The 20190-nt window shown below is 38.1% G+C and overlaps 1 protein-coding gene across 5 annotated transcripts in view; it reads left to right on the top strand.

Moving 5' to 3' along the window:
• USP3 (ubiquitin specific peptidase 3) overlaps positions 1-20190 on the top strand; it is a 144847-nt gene that overhangs the window by 54496 nt on the left and 70161 nt on the right. Inside the window, exon 1 of one of the 5 annotated variants that reach the window (XM_045810796.2) lies at positions 18563-19736. The exons of the other annotated variants lie outside the window; for them this stretch is intronic. The gene's annotated coding sequence lies outside the window, so the exon portion shown is untranslated. Of the gene's footprint in view, positions 1-18562; positions 19737-20190 lie in introns of those variants that run through there. 5 annotated transcript variants of the gene reach the window in all.

The raw sequence follows: 20190 nt of genomic DNA, 5'->3' as shown, positions 1-20190 counted from the left end.
TAGCTGTCTTAATGTTTGTGTGAGCTAAGTGCTTCATGATTAATAAATGCTAGGTGAAAATTGAGAGTTTATTTTTAAAGATTTATTTATTTATTTTGAGGGAGCATGTGTGCCCACAAGCAAGCTGGGAGGGGTAGGGACGGGGGAGAGAGAATCTTAGACTTCATGTTGCACTGAGCGGGGAGCCCCATTCAGGGCTCCATCTCACGACCCTGAGATCCGGACCTGAGTGGAAACCAAGAGTGGGCGCTCAACTGACTGAGCCACCCAGGCGCTCTGAGAGTTTATTTTTATGATGAACCAGCTCCTGTGTTTGAAAAGATATAACCAACTGGATTTTATCTGAAGACTTTGTATCCTGCTTTAGGATTAAATAGCTGTCAGTGGGCTATTTTCCATTTTGAGTAGACATTCCGTCCTGATATTTTTTCTTTGTTGTAGTTAGGTTTAAGACAGCCCTGTATAAATCTGCTTGCCTATTTATCCTTGACCTACCCTAAAGACTCTTAATTTTATAGACTGTTCTTGTACTATCTCATTACCAGGAAGAACAGGCTGGTGATTAACTGTCATATTCCTGCAGGTTTAACTGATTGTAAGATAATACACTTACTGTTTAGCCTCTTTAAATCTTTGTCCTTACCATGCGCAGATTTTCTTTTTTAAATAATAGATTATTGTCCATATCTTTGTTTTGAACATTTGTTGCACAATATTGGGACGGTAATATTTTGATCAAAGTTTTTGAAGGTCATACTGCTATTTCAAGGAAACAATTTTTGGTATAGAATGTTTCCCTGGGAAAATTGATGACATGTTAGAGAAATGCTCTCATATAATATTTATTTTTAAAAAAGAACTATTTAAAACTTAGAGTCTTTGGGACTAGTACTTAGGTTATCGACTGAGGATTTTTCATTTTAGTGCCATACAGTAAAATGTCCTTTGATTTAATCAAGACTAACTCTAACTTCCACCTGAATTATTTTGAATGTTAATTGTGAGATGCATTAACATTGGAGAAATTGCTCTGTACCAGCTAAGGACTCAAGCTTCACCTTATGTGTGGGTAGTAGCTGCCAGACCTCAACATTCGTGACATGAGAGTTTAATTCTGAGAGCTTTCAGGACTACATCAGTTTCATTTCAGTAGTTTAAGTGCTTTGTGTGTAGTCTTTTTAGAGCTTCATTTAAAAACATTTTTAGGCTTTTGTGGGGTTTTTTCTTTGAACAACTAGTAGATATTTTGGGTAAAATGTGGGTCAGATTTTAAATTTGTGTCTACTGGTTGTAAAAAAAATATTCAAGTTCTTGGTTTTCGTTAAATAATTAGAACAACTGTTGAAGTTTGTAGGTTCCTCTTTTCTGTAATATTCGGTATCTAGCCTGTTAAGCAGAGATAAGTATGTGCCCAATTTATATTTTTTCTTTCCATTTCTTCATAAATAGTCACACTGACTTTAGGTGAATAAAGAGTTTCCCAGCACACCAGGAAATACAAGGGTCGTGTTCTCCACCCCCACCGCTTTTTGCTTTACGGCTTTCCTTCATTATGTAACCACAAAAAACTAGGAGGAGAGTCTTACAATGCAGATCCTAAATCTACTGTTCTCTGAGTAAAGTCTTTGATAATGAGAGGTTCCTAAACCTCTTAATTATTTTATTTATTTATGGGAGGGAATGCTTCATTCATATATATATATATGTACATGTATATATATATGAATCTTTTCTTATATTGCATATACTTGCTATTGTTTTGAAATAATAGTTGTGTGGTATTTACATTTATGACTTGATTCATTGCTTTTTGAAGTTCCTGCTACTGTTTAACTGTGGATATTTACTCAGGCTGTTGGCAAAAAGCACGGAATAGCATCATATCTTGCTATATTAGATAAATGAAATATTGGATGTTAGAATTATTCTTAAGTGATTTATGGCTTTTGTTTTCATTCTGCATAATCTGCTTCATAGGGGAAGATATTTTTGAAGCAATATAAACTCTTGGTGATTTTTCTGTAGTTATTTGTGTCTGGCCTTTCAGAGGCAAAAAGTGGCCCATTTTGACTCAGAATTGGCGATCTGCTTTGGCTTTAGCAGTTTTAAGCCTCCCCCTCACTACCTTCCCCTCACTGGGAGTTAGGGGCACGGCTCCAGTATTGAGCTGAGGCTGGTAGAGTAGGTGTGGCATAATAGCTTCATTAGGTCTTTCACCAAAGTAGGTCTGAAGAAGTCAGATTTGTGATAGGATGAATAATAACATATTTATTTAGTGCATTACTGTTTGGGGGGTTATATAGTTTCACATACATTGTTTCCATATGTTGTTTTCATTTCATGTTGAAAAGTGATTTCAGAAATTTCAAAGTAGGATAAAATGCTTTTGCCAATGAGGGGACCAGCCGTATGGATCAGAATCTGCCTCTATGTGGAAGTCAGCAGGACCAGATGCCCTCTCTTTTCTAGCTCTGTAGGTAACTGGATCTGTTAATATATAGATGACACATTTTGGCCAGTTTTGAAATTACATTCTGTAGTAAAGGACACATACCATTAGCTCTGCAAATTCTGCTCGTAGTAGATACAGGGAATTCAGTTTGTGCCTAGCATATGTCAAATGATAAACTGCTATTGTAAGTTTTATGCCAAGTGAGAGATTTAAAACAACTTTTTAAAAGATTTTATTTATTTGTCAGAGAGAGAGAGTGTACAGGCAGGGGGGTGGCAAGTAGAGGGAGAAGCAGACTCCGGGCTAAGCAAGGAACCTGATACGGGACTCAGTCCCAGGGCCCTGGATTCATGACTTGAATCAAAGGCAGATGCTTAACCGACTGAGCTACCCAGGTGTCCCCAACAAAATTTTAATTCCAGTATAGTTAACATACAGTTTTATACTAGTTTCAGATATACAGTACAGTGATTCAGCACTTCTGTATATCACCCAGTGCCATGTAATAGATTTTAGATATGTTTTTTTTTAAAGATGAAAAAAAATGGTGTGGGTGATTGCATGAATTGATAGGATTTTATCACTTTACCTTTTAAAGATTAATTCATGGGGTGCCTGGGTGGCTCAGTGGGTTAACTGTCTGCTTTTGGCTCAAATCTTAACCGAGCCCTGCATCAGGCTCCCTGCTCAGCTGGGAGCCTGCTTCTCCCTCTTCCTTACCCCCACCCCTACTTGTGTTCTCTCTCTCAAATAAATAAATAAAAATCTTTAAAAAAAAAATAAAGATTTATTCATGTTTTTAAAAAGGAATGCATAGACACAGTTAAGTGATAGTATCAGAAGGTTTATTTATTTTTTTAAAATTCTATGTATTTGACAGAGAGCACAAGCAGGGGGAGGGGCAGAGGGAGAAGCAGACTCCCCACTAAGCAGGGATCCCAATGCGGGGCTCAATCCCAGGATGCTGGGATCATGACCTGAGCCAAAGGCAGACACTTAACCGACTGAGCCACCCAGGCAGCCCAGTGTCTGAAGGTTTAAACCACAGAAGTGATTGCCTACCCCTCCACCCTCAGTCTTACTGTCCACAGACTCTAAGGTCTATTTAGTTTTCTTTCTCATGCAGGTAAATACCTGTATACTTTTTTTAAAAAAAGATTTTTTTTTTTTAAAGATTTTATTTATTTATGTGACAGAGAGACAGCCAGCGAGAGAGGGAACACAGCAGGGGAGTGGGAGAGGAAGAAGCAGGCTCCCAGCAGAGGAGCCTGATGTGGGGCTCAATCCCAGAACGCCGGGATCACGCCCTGAGCCCAAGGCAGACGCTTAACGACTGCGCTACCCAGGCGCCCCTAAAAAAAAAGATTTTATTTATCGATTTGAGAGAAAGCGAGACCGAGCAAGAGAGAGAGCATGAGTGGGAGGGGAGAGGGAATGGCAGATTTCCCAATTCGGGGCTCCATCCCAGGACCCCGAGATCAGGACCTGAGCCAAAGGCAGACACTTAACTGACTGAGCCACTCAGGCACCCCAATACCTGTATACTTCTAAGTAATACACTGTTATTTCTTAATTTATTGCTTTTAGGCTTTATCTCTTGACATCTTGCTGTGGTAAATGAGGACATTAATGTGTTTGTACCGTCCATCCTCCCTTCTGCCCCTCTTTCCATTTTTTCAGTATAATTAGATTACGAGTTTTGGTTAACATGGAGATGACTTTTTCTTGAATTTTATTTTTCCTTGAGTTAATAATTGCCTTTTTAAAAAGTTTTTTTTTTAAGATTTTATTTTTGAGTAATCTCTGCATCCAGCGTGGGGCTCAAACTCAACCCAGAGATCCAGAGTTGTGTGCTTTACTGACTGAGCCAGTCAGGTGCCCCAATAAATGCCCTTTTAAAAAAGCTTACCTTGTATATATTTGCTTCCCAATATACTTATAAATCTGTCATATGTCTCTGAATATTATTTTTCAAACCCTTAAGCTGATAGATAATCTCTTAGTACTATTTTTTCCCCCTGAATACCTCCTTTCCAGAGTCCTCCTCCTTCCATTTGAACTAGTTGTTCTCTAGGCCTATTGGATAGTTTTTACTCTATGATTCCCTTGCTCTTCTCTTGTATTAGATCTCCCATTTCCTGGGTCCCATGTTTTTCTCTTCCTGGGTTTATTAGGCTGTTTTGTTGGAGTACATCATCTAGTTCCTTTCTCATAGGAGGCAGATTTTTGACCCCAGGCAAGTCTGATACTTTTATTCTAATTTCGTACTTGATTGCTTGACTGGCTATAGAATATCAGAAATTATTTTTCTCCTAGAAATATGAAAGTGTTGTTCCTTTGTTTTTAGGCGTCCAGTGTTGCTGTTGAGACCCCGATGCCGCTCTGATTACTGCGCCTTCATATACTGTGTATCCTTTCTTCTCTCTGGAAGCTTTGAGGATATTCTTCTTCTTAGTGTTTTGAAATCTCAAAGTGATGTGTGGCATGGGTAGTTTTTCTTCTCTTGTGATGGGTACTCAAGGGGCCTTTCAGGCTCTCTGTTTGATAGCACACTTATCTTCCCATACTTACATCTCTTAATTTGTTCTTTTTGGAACTCCTGTTAATTGAATGTTGGGTGTCCTAGATAGAACCTGCAATTTTCTTATCTTTTTATTTCTTTGCCCTTTGGTTCTAGTTCCTGAGTTATTTCCTTGATTTTTTTCTCCCCCTGCCTTCCATTGAATTTTGATATTTAATCCTATTTTTAATTTTCAAGAGCTTTTTCTCATTTTTCTGATCATTGCTTCCTCATACATCCTGTTGCTATTGTTTTGCAGTATCTTTTCCCCTTACTCCGGGGTTTTAGAATTTGTTTGTTTTAAAGTTTTTCTGTGCTCCCTGCGTTGTTTTTGTTTCCTCTGGATTCCTCTTTTTCTTTTCTTTTCTTTCCTTTTCTTTTCTTTTTTCTTTTCTTTCTTTCTTTTTTCCTCCCCTCCCCGTCCCCCTCCCTCCCCTCCCCCCCCCTCCCCTCCCCCCCCTCCCCTCCCCTCTCCTCTCTACACCTAACGTGGGGTCGGACTCAATTACCCTGAGATCAGGAGTCGCATGTTCTACCAACTGAGGCAGCCAGGTGCCCCTTCCTCTTTTTCTTTTTAAAATGATTCTCTCTGGGCGCCTGGGTGGCTCAGTCAGGTAAGTGTCTGCCTTCTGCTCAGCTCATGATCCTGGAGTTCCAGGACTGAGTCCTGTGTAGTCAGGCTCAGTGCTGAGGGGGAGTCTTCTTCTCCCTCTACCCCTCACCCCACTTGTGCTCTCTCTCTCTGTCTCTCAAATAAATAAATAAATAAAACCTTAAAATAAAATAATTGTCTCAGACTAGAGGTCTTTTCAAGGATTCGTTTTATCTTTGTCTGTCTGTCTTCGTATAAGAGTGAGGCTCTAAAAAGCTCTGTCAGTGGGCTTCACTGTGAGATGGGGGAACAAGCCATCTTCTTCATTGGAGGTAACACTGAAGATGTCTGTATGAGAACTTTTATAGTTCCGTTCAGTTTTTCAGTCTTCACTCTAGGGGCTGTACACCTGGTCACTGATGTTCTGACATCAGGGTGTAGGAAGTTCCATGATTCAGTTGTTCCTTACAGCCCTTAGATCCATTGTTTTCTTTCTTTCTTTCTTTCTTTCTTTCTTTCTTTCTTTCTTTCTTTCTTTCTTTCTTTCTTTCTTTCTTTTTAAGATTTTATTTATTTATTTGACAGAACATGAGCAGGGGGAGCGGCAGGCAGAGGGAGAGGGAGAAAGCAGGCTCCCCCTGAGCAGGGAGCCCAATGCGGGGCTCGATCCCAGGACCCCGAGATCATGACCTGAGCTGAAGGCAGACGGCTTAACCAGCTGAGCCACTCAGGCGCCCCAGATCCATTGTTTTCAATCCCGTCCTTACCCTTGCTGTCTGCTGTGCCCAGTGTCCCTGAGCCCAGGGCCACCTCCCACGTGCATTCTTCTCTGCTGGCAGTCAGGTGGTAGCTTCCTTTGCACTACCAAGATTATTACTGCTCTTCTAACTTCTTCCTGACTTCCAAAAACATGCGGAAATCTTTTGTGTGCTTTGATTGCCTCACATGTTCTCTTTATCCTTGGGTGTATCTGTTTAAGTCCTTTATTGTCATTTTTGTGGACATTAAGAGGGAGAGGAGATAAGAGAGAAGTTGGTTTGCCATGTTTTATTTGATGTCTGTTTTTTTTCTTTGAGAGAGAGAGAGTGTGCAGAGGAGGGTGTGTGTGAATGGAGGAGGGGCAGAGAGAGAGGGAGAGAGAGAATCCTAGCAGGTTCCACACCCAGCCCCAAGCTTGACCCCGGGGCTGGATCCCACTACTTCGAGATCACTGCTGGAGCCAAAATCAAGAGTCAGTGCCAAACCGACTGAGCCACCCTGGCGCCCTTTAGTGTCTATTTTTAAATGAAATATTTTAAATCAGTTTTAGGGCAAGATGCATTGTCCTATCAAAAATGGATCTTATTAGTTACATTCAGATAGTTAAATCATTAAAACTGAAATTTTGCATTACTCTATTTGAGTAAAAGATCGTACTCAGATTTACCTTCTCTTACAGATAGAGCAAAATATTGTTGCTATTATTAGAGTCAGCAGAAAGAGTAGGTAAACCAGAGGGTTTGACTCTGTTTAGGAAGCCAAATCACAAGCCAGACTTTAGATATGTAAAAGAAATGCAGGTGTAAGGTCATTTGGACTACTATAATGAATATGTTGTAATATTTTTACTGGATTAGTTCATTATCCATCAGTTTAGTGGAGTTAATGCTGGGTTCATAAAACTCTTTGGCTCTACGCATTGATAATTTAACCATTTCCCTTGTGTTTTGGTAAAAATAAATGTTCTTAATTGGAAATAAAGAATAAAATTTTTTTAATCTCAAAAAAATTTTATTTTGGTATAATTCCATACTTGAAGAAGCATTGCTAAGAACAGTACAAAGAATTCCCATCTACTCTTTTTTCCCCCAAGTTTTTGTTTAAATTCCAGTTAGTTAACATTTAGTGTAGTATCAGTTTCAGGTGTAGAATTCAGTGATTCAGCGCTTTCATGCAACAACTGGTGCTCATCACAAGTGCACTCCTTAATCCCCTTCACTTATTTAACCCATCCCCCCATGAACCTCCCCTCTGGTCACCATCAGTTTGTTCTCTATAGTTGATTTGTTACCTAGATTCACCAGTTGTTAACATTTTGCCCCATTTGTGTTATTTATGTATGCACCCTCAGTTTATATATATTTTTCCTGAGTAATTTGCAGATAAAATATTCCTTTGTCCATAAATACTGGTTTTTTCCCTAAGAACAAAGAGTTTCTTTTCAATAAGCATAGGATATTGGTCAAAATCAGACATTTAATACTGATTGAGTAGTATTATCTAATGCACATTCCATATTCAGATTTCTCCAGTTGTCCCAATAATGTCCTTTATATATGTCCTTTACAGCAGTTTCCCTTTGTGTCACACCTACCTGCCTCCCCCAGATCTAATCCAGGATATCATGCATTTCATTTTGTTGTCATAATGGTTTAGTCTTCTGTAATCTGGAACAGTTCCTTGGCTTTTATCTTTAAGATCATGGTATTTTTAAATTTATTTTTTAAATTTTTTTAGAATTTATTTGAGAGAAAGAGAGAACAGGAATGTACATGAGCTGGGGGAGGGGCAGAGGGGAGGGGAGGGAAGCAGACTCCCCACTGAGCCCTTCCCCGGCTCCATTCCAGGACTCTGAGATTGCAACCTGAGGTGAAATCAAGAGTCTCACCCTCAACCGACTGAGCCACCCAGATGCCCCTGAGATTGTGATATATTTAAAGAATACAGGCCAATTATTTTATAAAATGTACTTCATCTTGAGTTTTTCTGATGTTCCCTCACGATTTGATTTGGGTCGTGCATTTTTTTTGGTAAGAATATTACAAAAGTAATGTTGTGTGTTCTCAGGGTATCTTATCAAGAGGTATATGATGTTGGTTTGTCTCATTTTTGGTGATGTTAACTTCAATTATTAAGGTAATATTTTCAAGGTTATTCCACTGTAAAGTTACTATTTTTCCCTTTGCTATAAATAAGTATCTTGTGGGAGGTACTTTGAGATTTTATGTATATATCCTGTTCCTCACCATACTTTCACCCAATAACTTGATGATTTTTGACTGAATCACTTATTACTAGGGTGGTTGCAAGGTGTTGAATTTTTTTTAAGGTGTTGAATTTTTAACTTATATTTTTCCTAAATATATTGGTATCCTGTAAGGAAGAGCTTTCCTTTCTCTCCCACTTATTTATTTATTAATTTATTGTATTAGTATGGACTCATAGATTTTTATTTTATTCTGTGATATCATTATTATTTTGAGGCCCAAATTATCACAGATTTGACTAGTGGGAGCAGCCTAAGCTGTAATTTTGACACGTCCCTATTGTTCTTTGAGCCCTTTCTTTTGGACACAAGACACTCCAGGCTCATCTTGTACTCAGACTACCCCAGCCTTGGAATCAGCCATTTTTCCAAGTATCCCTTATTCTATTTAGTGGGGAATAAGGCTTGTAAATTAAGATCTCTCAGCAGATAAGAGCTAAGAAATATAAATAAATATACATGCCCATATCTATTTGTGTGTGTGTGTGTGTGTTCACATTAATACTTGTAATTCCAATTCAGCACCACAGGTCTGGTCTTGCCCCTTTTCATATTTGTAATGCTCTCCTCCAACATTGAAAATCTGGTTCCCATTATCCTCAGCATATGTACTCTTTGCTCTGTGCCATAGAGAAAGTAATTCCAGAACTGCTAACCCATATCATTGTAAAGGAAACCCCTTTTAACTAGAGTTCAATATTTGTTTATGGTTCTTTTTGTCTATGTACTGACAATATATAAAGTATTATGTTCAAAAGTCATTTGGGTTACTTTCTCTCCATCTTTTAATACACTTACATTATTTATTTGACGTATAGTTGGATTCATTTGTGTTTGATTTCCACTTTAGATTTTTTTCACCTCTTCCTTGCTGATTTTCACTTTCTTTTTTGAGTGTGTAAAACATTAGCATAGTTCCAGAAGGTAACACTATACTGAAAAGTGTTACTACCCAATCCTTTCACTCATTGCCATCCATTCTTACAGACAATTATTCTGATTTATTCTTTCTAGGTTTGTTTTTTGTAAAAAAAAAAAAAAAAAAAAAACAAAACAGAGAAATGAGTATTTTCTTATCTTTCTCTCGCAAAAGGTAGCAAACTAAGTATACACTTTTGGACTTTGCTTCTTTCATTTATCAGTGTATCCTGTATATCACTCTATGTTTGTGGAAATTTTCCTTACTATTATTTTTAACAGCTTCATAGTACTCCATTTGTGGATGTGTCACAGTGAGACTTCAACCATTCTCCTATGTTTTGACTCCTATATTTAGGTTGTTTCCAGTATTTTACAGTTACAAATAATGCTGCAACTAATAGCCTGGTACAAATGTATTTTTGTATTAAGAGTATCTACAGGGAAGATTCAAAGTCACAACTTTCTAGTTGTGTGAGCTGTAATGTGTAAGTGATTTTATAATATACTTCAACCTATTTGTCTGTCTGCTCCTGTCTTCCCATCTGCTGTGGTCTTACAAATGTATTTAAGGCAGTTGAAGGGAAATGCTTTATTGTAATTATTTTTCTGTCTGGGAAACCTTGAAATCAGAGATCTGGAAGTGGCCTTGAAAGCATTTTTTTTTTTTTTTAAAGATTTTATTTATTTATTCGACAGAGATAGAGACAGCCAGCGAGAGAGGGAACACAAGCAGGGGGAGTGGGAGAGGAAGAAGCAGGCTCATAGCAGAGGAGCCTGATGTGGGGCTCGATCCCATAACGCCGGGATCACGCCCTGAGCCGAAGGCAGACGCTTAACCGCTGTGCCACCCAGGCGCCCCCTTGAAAGCATTTTTAGTCAGTACATAGCAGCTACATCAGATCTGTTCTCTGTCCATTCTCATTTTAAGCAGTTGATTGCTCCTTGTACATACTAATCAGTGCTGTTTTACCACCTGAGTACTCAGACTGAACTGTTTTCTGGGACTTCTGTCTTACTTTTTATTTAATTTATATTAGGTTCCTTCATGTTGTGCTGCTGACTGGCTGTTGCCTGGGGTCACAGAATTGCAGTAGGACAAGATGGTGGTTATTCGTAGGGTAGAAATGGGGATATGGGCATCTGTTTTCTCTGATAGGTCTTAGGGCATTAGTCAATATTATAAACTTGAGATCTTCAGAGGAGTGGCAACTTGGATTCCCAGATAATGCTGCTGGCTCTCTCAGGTGGTTGGGAACGTCCAGTCTGTTGTTCCAATAAGTGGGCATTGCAGCAGAAGGGAGACCTCCTCTTACATATAAAAGATTGGCTAGCACAGCTTCCCATCAGAGGGACCATGAATGAATTATACGTATGTTGAGATAATGATTATCGCAGCCTAAGGGTGGCTGTAGCCTCCAATGGGATCACTTACAGTCCTGAGAAGCCTTTTGAACTTATGTGCATGTGCCATACAGATGTTATCATTTTTCATGCATGTCCTGACATGGAAAAGGCTGGAAAAGTAGGCTAGAGCACAGTCTGAAAATTAGCCTCTAAGAGCCAAGGACATTGCTTCTTAAAGAGAATCTGGTAGTAAGGTGGACATGAAAATAAGCTGATCACCATATATTTAATCTGGTGTGATTTGAAATCATTCCTATTTTCTTCTTTGCTAAAACAAGAATGAGAAATTTAAAAATATTTTTGTTTACCCTAAGAAAATGAAAACTCTAATTCAAAAAAGATATGTATGTACATCCCTGTGTTTATTGCAGTGTTATTTATAATAGCCAAGATGAGGAAGGAACTCAAGTGTTGATTGATAGAAGAATGGATAAAGAAGATGTGGGAAAGGGGTGCCTGGGTGGCTCAGTCGGTTAAGCATCTGTCTTTGGCTCAGGTCATGACCTCAGGGTCCTGGGATTGAGCCCCACATCGGGCTTCCTGCTCAGCAGGGAGTCTGCTTCTCTTTCTATCTCTCTGCCCCTTTCCACCGCTCGTTCTCTCTCTTCTCTCTTTCTCAAATAAAGAAATAAAATCTTAAAAGAAATATGTGGGAGATGTGTGTGTGTGTGTGTGTGTGTGTGTGTGTGTGTAATGGAATATCACTCAGCCATAAAAAAGAATGAGATCTTGGCATTTGCGACAATATGATGGACCTAGATAGAGGGTATAATGCTAAGTGAAATAAGTCAGAGAAAGACAAATACCATATGATTTCACTCATACGGAATCTAAAAAACTAAAAAAACAAAGCAGAAACAGGCCTATAAACAGAAAATAGACTGGTGGTTGCCAGAGGGTAGGGGTGGAGAGACAGGCAAAATGGCTGAAAAGGAGTAGGAGGTACAAGTTCTGGTTATGGAATGTTTAAGTCATGGGAATGAAAGGTACAGCATAGGGAATACACGGCGGTATTGTAATAGTGTTGTATGATGACAGGTGGTAGCTACACTTGTGAGCATAGCATAACGTATAGAGCTGTCGAACCACTATGGTATACCTTAAAACTAGTGTAATATTGTATGTCAACTATACTTCAGTAAAGATCAGTAAATTAAAAAATATTTTTAAATGACTTGGCCTAACACATTGTATTGGATATTGGAATACCCAAGGTATATTTTGTTTGATTAGATTGGTGAACCAGGATTTAATCTCTGTTCTGAATACCTCTGAGTTCAGTATATTTCAGTAAGATTTTGACACTTAAGTTGCCTCTGTACTTAAATATTTTGTCTGAGTAGCATCTTACTAAATTGTTTAAACCTCTTTGCACATCTCTCAGAATGTATATCTGAAATGCATTTGCTTTCTAAATATATTTATTTTACATTAGATGTATAAAGTTTAATGATTCTGACATTAAGGTGGTTGTAGTAGTTAAATTGATTTTGAAATAAGCTTATTAAAATTGAGCATTTTTAAAAAAATATTTATTTATTCGACAGAGATAGAGACAGCCAGCGAGAGAGGGAATACAGCAGGGGGAGTGGGAGAGGAAGAAGCAGGCTCATAGCGGAGGAGCCTGATGTGGGGCTCGATCCCATAACGCCGGGATCACGCCCTGAGCCGAAGGCAGACGCTTAACAACTGCGCCACCCAGGCGCCCCTAAAATTGAGCATTTTATCTGATTCATTTGATGTTTTGAATATAATTTAATTTTAGGTCAGATATAGGAGGAGTTTCTGAGAGATTTTTGCTGACTTTAATGTGACTTATGTATATGAAATTTTTCTGTGAAAAGAAATTGTCAGCTGCAGTTCCTTTTAGTGAGTGTAAACTAAGAGAAAAAATTCTGAGAATTAGTAGTCATGGTGTATGTGGACATACGTTAACTGTTACATATAATCGCAGCCACCAGAATTAACCCCTGCCAGCCATTTTATTCTTTTTAATATATTTTTAATGGTAAGGAACTAACAGTCACTGGTGCTTTCTGTTTGTTAGGCCCTTTGCTGTGCACTTCGTATCTTTTGTCTCACGAAATCTTTACCACAGTCATGTGAGGTAGAGGTGGTATTTGTCCTGTATCACAGATGAGGAAGCTGGCTCTGGAACCAGCTCCTTTAGGTCATAGAAGAAAAGAACGTGTCAAGCTAGAAGGTAAATGTAAAACTGTTGGTCCTGAAGCCCATGCTTGCTTCATTATATCACATGACCTCTGACATGTTTATTTTGAGTCTGTAGAGTAACAGTTACATTTGTATGAGGGTAACCTAGTCACTTGGTACGTTTTTATGTTAAAGAAGGAATATTTCTTTTGGCAAGAGTCAAGGGCAGGTGATTAAGGCCTCTGCCTAGTTCAACCCAGATGATGTGGAACAGAGTTCTGGTCATTGTGCTCTTCCCTTTCCTCCTCTTTCAAGTTGAAGATAGGACAGATTCAGAACTTTTAGTGTGGACTAGGCTTGTGAGCATATGGTTCAAATAATATTTATGGTATAAAGAAGATTATATGCCTTGCTCTTAAATATCTAAAAACATATAAGTTGGAGGATTAGTTGGGTTAGTCCTAGAATATAGTTCTACTTATATTTACTGTAATGCTCACAGAATTTTTATGATAATCCTGCCCTGTTCTCTAGTTTTAAGAGGAATAACACTTTTGCTATTGATATTTTTGTGGAGTGTGTGTGTGTGTGTGTTTTGAATAGCAGCTGCAAAAATTTTGTTTTCACTGATTTTATTTTTACAAACCCATAGAGTTATAATCTTGGATTTTGTTTTAACTTAGCACTCATGGTTAATAATTTAGAATAAGTCTGTTTCATTAAGACAACTTTATAATACCAGTATTTTTACATTTAAGCCATTTAAAATTTTTATTATAAAAGAAGTAATGTTTTCTGAAAAAATTCACTGTAGTGAAAAGTAGGTCCATGTGGCTCCAATCCCTCATCCCATTCCTTTTACATAACCATTAACAGTTACCATATATCCTTCCAGACTTTAAAAATTTTATATGGAGGCATATAATATACACACAGAAACACATAGTATAAAATCTTTTTAAAACAAAAATGACAACCTTCTGGACTTATTGCTTTACAGCAGTCTATGCCTTCAAAAAGAGTTTTATTTCTAGTTCTGTCACTAACTTAGCAAGTTATATAACTTGTCTCTGCCTCAGTTTTCTTATCTGTAAAACAGGCCAAAGAATAGTATTTTTCCTTATTGGACTGTAGAGGATTAAATGAAGTAATATTTATAAAGTGGTTGCCATAGTGCCTGGCACATAATATGTCTTAGATGAATATTAAGTAGATAAAAGTGAGCTTGCTTTTTAAAAAACCTATATTATGGATGTTTTCTTTTGGCTTGGTATTATTTTCAGAGTGTTGCACTTTAAAAATTTTGTGTGTGTTGGGGGAGTGGTGTTCTGAGTTTTACTGTCATAGCAGCGTGTTTGTCTGTAACAGTTTTGTACAGCGATTCCACACACTTCCCATCCCCGCAGTTGCAGTGAGTTGCTGTTACTGATGGGCAGTGTGGTGGGAGTGTGTTTGCCTCTCAAGTGGTCGGAGGTGGGAAAAAAAAGCTGAAAACCCTTGGTTTAGAAAATTATACTACATTAGCAATTAATCCTTGTGTTAGTTAAGCCTTTAAGTTAGGTGGAGAGTGGAGTTGGAAGACTTTTGTCTATAGGGGAGGATGACATTATCGTTTCACTTATTTTTTCCCTTATGTTCTTTGAAAAATTTTGTGATTAGAGGGGCTATACTTATTGCCTAGTGTTCATTTTACGATGAAGAAATAGACCCAGAATAGTAGTGATGTTCTCAGTTCTATAGCTGGTAATGGTAGAGCCAGGACTAGAATCATGGTCATCAGATCCTCACCTTTCTGAATTCTTAAGGTAAAGAGCCTTGCTACCAGTTGAAGCAACTATTGAATACTGGACGCACTGTAAGTGGCTTGCCTGTCGGTGCTGTGTGCTTGAGCTGTTTTGTATGTAGAGACACTAAGTTGTGTCATAAGCATTGGTGCCTGATGTTTTATGAAGGAAAAAATGTATAACTCCAAGAGAGATGCCTGGGTGGCTCAGTCACTTGAGCGTCCGACTCTTGGTTTTGGCTCAGGTCATGATCTCAGGGTCATGAGATCAGACTCCTCTGTGGGACTCCGTGCTCAGCACGGAGTCTGTTTGAGATTCTCTCTCTTCCTCTTCCTCTCCCTCTGCCCTTCCCCCTGTTGCACACGTTCTGTCTCTCTCAAAAATAAATTAATTAAAAAAAAAATTCCCAGAGAGTTGTTGATAGGCTTTAAATATCAAATGTACTCTATATTGTTAGGTTCTATGTAATGAATACTAAGGGTATTGAAGACCCGTGGTTATGTGGAAAGTGTAGATGCTATTTTGTCTTATGAACTCCTTGTCTTTGAATGTAACCTGAAAACATCTGTGTGTAAATAGACCTCTTTAAGCACAAATTCCTTGTTTGAGACCTTTATCTCTTGATAAAGGAGCATACTACCGTTCCTTTTACAAAATAGGAGTAGAACTACTTTGGTCTCTAGATCATTTGGGTGCCTTCCCTCGACCTCTTTCAATTCTCACTTCCTGGTTTCCAGGAGAGCTAAAGCTTTAGGGACTTGAGGAAGAAGACACGCCATGAGCATGATTTAGAGGTTGGTGCGCTTCCACCCCTCTCCCCTGCCCAGCATATGTGGTATAGTCTCTACTTCTGGAAAATGGCTCTAGTTCAGGAGAGGATCAAGACTCTCCTCTTCCTCCAAAAAGGATCCGTTGCCAAATTGCAGAGCTTGTGGCTGAGGTGAGAACAGGGCCAGAGGAAATTTCTGAGGCCATAGCTTAAGGAGGAGAGGAGAAGGAGCCTAGTTAGTACCAACTTCTAGGCTGACATGCCTGAGCTTAGAAAAGGGACATGAGCTTGTGGTTGGAAGAATCCAAGCAATGGGAGAGATTGCTGGAAGAGTACTTGGACAACATATTCTGAGTAAAAGGCAGAACTCCATTATGAGATCCAATGACCCTGTTGTGGCCAAAGGTAACAGTGTGAGAAATACACAGTCCAACTTTCTTGCTGTGACATCACCTTGAAGTGTAATTAGGTGTAATAAAAAGAGCCCTAATAAGTTCTTATACTTATCTTTTTGAACTTCTCTAAGTTTCCATCCTCATAACTCTTTCTGGCAAGTTCTAACATTTACAATTTAAAAAATAAAAACCCCTTCAGCTTAATATTTTTATGTTTCACTGGATAGCTTAAGAACATTTTTACTGACTACTTGTGGTTTTGTTTTAAATGTATATACACAGCTGATCAACACAGGTTTGAACTATGTGGGTCTACTTATCTGTGAATTTTTTCAGTTAAGATAGTGCAATACTGTAAATGTATTTTCTCTTCCTGTAGGATTTTCTTAATCTTTAGCTTACTGTATTATAAGAATATGGTATATAATACATATAACATACAAAATATGTGTTAATGGACTGCTTATGTTATCAGTAAGGCTTCTGGTCAACAACAGGCTATTGGTAGTTAAGTTTTTGGGGAGTCAGAAGTTATATGTGGATTTTTAACTCTGCGGGGTTTGGGACTCCTAACCCCTGCATTGTTCCGGGTCAACTGTACATTATTTCAGTTATATTATGGTGCAAGTAGAGTTTTATAGAAGAGCCTGGAAACCTCTAATACTGTTTCCATGTGAAATATGTTCATCCTACAGATAAACTTTTGAAACTCATCTGCGTATAAGTTGAGACTACCTTTTATAAGACAGTACCCCTTAAGTGATAAAATAAATAATTTTAAGATTATTTGTAGTGGGGGCGCCAGGGTGGCTCAGTTGTTAAGCATCTGCCTTCGGCTCAGGTCATGATCCCAGGGTCCTGGGATCGAGCCCCGCATCAGGCTCCCTGCTCAGCAGGAAGCCTGCTTCTTCCTCTCCCACTCCCCCTGCTTGTGTTCCCTCTCTCGCTGTGTCTCTCTGTCAAATAAATAAAATCTTTATTTAAAAAAAATTATTTGTAGTGTTCTTTTATTAATGTTATGTCCTGTTCTATTCTTAACAATAATTGAGAATTAGTTTAATTTAAGGCCAATATTTTTCATCCTATTTTGTAATCGTTTTGGGTACATGAAAGGTTCTTAATTTGGATAAGGTATGTATAAACAGTGAATATTCGGCAGTGCAGTCCAGTAAATGGCTTCAGAATGCCTCATTATACCCTATTCTCTGTGGCTTTTTAGGTTTCAGATGTCTTTCTGGTGTTAAAGGATTAAGCCCTCAGAAAGTACTATCATTTAAATAGCCAAGACTAACTGTCCTATCACATATTTTTAACTTTCTTATTATAAATATTCATGATAGAAGAAGTCCGGTTTCTTAACTCAGAAAGGGAACTCTTGAGATTTACTAAAAGGCACAGTCATTTGTTTGCAGAGTTTTTAAAAGTCAGTGTTCTTTTTTTCCTTTTGCTCTCTTTCCTCATCCCTGTCTAAAGTACCTGTTTATTTAACTACTTATTTTATTGAGGTACAATTTATATAGCATAAAATTAACCATCTTAAAGCGGACAATTCAGTGGCATTTAGTACATTTACAGCCACAACCTCTATCTAGTTGTAAGACATTTTCGTCATCCCAAAGTAAACTCTGTACCTGTCAAGCAGTTCTTCCCCAATTTTTTCTCCCCTCAGCCTCAGGGTGCCATTTTAAAATTTGAAATTAAGAAATTAAAGAATTAATAAAACTTTTTGAGGTAATTGAGATATTATAAGATAGATATAGAGTACACTGTTCTAAATTCAATAACATGCAGAAATGCATTTAATATACTGACAGTGGAGGGATGTCTGGGTGGCTCAGTCGGTTAAGTGTCTGCCTTCGGCTCAGGTCATGATCTTGGGATCCTGGGATTGATCCCTGCATCAGGCCGTATTGGGCTCCCTGCTCGGTGGGGAGTCTGCTTCTCCCTGTCTCTCTGCCCACAATTCATGCTCTCTCTCTCTCTCAAATCAATAAAATCTTTAAAAAAAATAATATATTGACAGTCGAGAAATTAGGTCATGAAATTGTATGTGCTTGTGTGTATATTTCCAATTATAAGGGGGAACATAGGAACACTTGGTAGAAAACACACCAAAGTAACAGTGATTTTGCTCTAGATTTTCTTTTTCTCATTTGAGGAGGAAAAAATCTTTCATAATTAAAATGAAAACAAACTCTAGGTAGTTAAAAACTTGGGCCTAAACTTACTATTGTAATGTAATTATTTCAGGTTAATATTAAACTTCAACAGCCTTTTTTCCCAGATTGAGTTATGATATTTCTTAGTATTTGCTAAGAGGAAAAGAGATTTGCTGGAGGAACAAAACAATAATATTCTTAGTTTTTCAGTCCTCCAAACTGTATCTCAGATCATGAATACCTATTTCAAGTAAGCTGTGTTCTAATTTATTTTTCTTTAAAAAATATACTTTTTCTTTTCTAACTATAAAACCATATTTAAAATTTTTTAAATTTAACTCAATTAATTCAGTTAATTAACATATAATATATTATTGGTCTTAGAGGTAGAGGTCAGTGCTTCATAATCTCATATAATACCCAGTGCTTATTATATCACCTGCCCTCCTTAATGTCTATCATCCACAACCCTCCATTTGTTTCCTATGATTAAGAGTCTCTTACGGTTTGACTCCCTCTCTGATTTTGTCTTGTTTTATTTTTCCCTCCCTTCCCTCATGCTCCTCTGTAAAAACATATTGATATAAATCAAATACCACGGGGGTGTACAAATAAAAAGCCAACAGTATTCTCTCAAATATGGTCTTTTCGTGTACCTGCCTATAGTAATTGTTGTTAGCAGTTTGGCAGGTATTCTTGGCCTTTTGGTGAGGTAGCTTACATGCACATATAATAAAATTGGACCCAGTTGAGTAAAAAACTCAAATGCCTTCAGGATGGCCCTGGCAGTTAATGTAAATGTGTGAATGCACTAAGGAAAGGTAGGACCCTTGCTTGCCAGAAGGGAATTTTACCACGCAGCTTTCATAGTCAAGAATAGGTAGGGCCCGGTGCTGGCCAGACAAGCAGAATCCCTTGGGCAGTGTATCATTGTGCTTTCCTCTTCTTCCTTGCCCACCTCTTCCCTCCCATACGAATACAGAATGAACGCATGTCAGAGGTTTATTTAACTCATTAATGAGGAAACCAGCAGGATGGGAAAGCTGATTCTAAGAGCATTTGAGGAATTGAGTGTATGCAGATATCAAAGAAAGAACATTGAAATAAATTGCTAAACTCAGTGTAAAACTGGTTCATGTCCTACTGTGTAGTAAATACCTTTGGAGTGTGCTGAACAGATGCTACCTCTACCAAATAAAAATCTTTAAGTTTACCTGTAACTTCATAGAGTTTGGATCCTACTCAGAAGTAAACAGCAGGTCAAACTGTAACTAAATACCTTTGGGAGGACCTATTAATGTTTCATTATACATTGAAAGGGCTTACAGTTCTTGATGAACTTTATTTCCAGTTTTGGTTAATTTTTCTGAACAGGGAGAAAGGCCGGTTGTGATGTATAAGGCAAGGGCAGTACAGTAGGGACCAGAACTTGGAAGAGCTTGATGTCTCCAACGAGGAAATTGGAACTTTCAACAAGTGTTTACTGAGCATATACTACGCACCAGGCGTGAATTTATTATCCTCGTGAGTGTGCGGTTGTGCTGTGGTGCCCCTCTCATACCCCTAGGATGTGGACTTGTGGTTCTCAAGGGGGTTGTATTAGGTAGTCACCTGGGAAGCTACTTTTCTCAAAATCCTCTGTCCCGACCCCAATGGAGATATGTCTGCCTGAGTAGAACAGACGCATTTTGAAATAGCTGTCCAGGTGATTTTTATGTCCCCTCCCTTTTGAAAATCATTGTTAACGTTTATTGGGCTTTTTTTTTTTTTTTTTTTTAGGTTGAATGAGTAAACCGCAAGCAAAATTATAATCAGTATTTTAAAAGTTTTCATTTTTTTCTTGCCTGCCTCATCCCTGTAATACTAAAACTAAAATAATTAATGTCTTGATTATACCCTCAGCAAGAATTAAATGCAGTTGTCATATTTAGAATTATATTTTATGCAACCAAGACATTAATTTGGGAAGAACTGGATT

The sequence above is a fragment of the Ursus americanus genome, chromosome 28 (assembly GCF_024610735.1).
Source record: "Ursus americanus isolate L20-20 chromosome 28, mUrsAme1.1.p, whole genome shotgun sequence".
Classification (NCBI taxonomy): Eukaryota; Metazoa; Chordata; class Mammalia; order Carnivora; family Ursidae; genus Ursus; species Ursus americanus.
The sequence above is the reverse complement of the archived record's forward strand: the minus strand, read 5'-3'. Positions and strand labels throughout refer to the sequence as shown.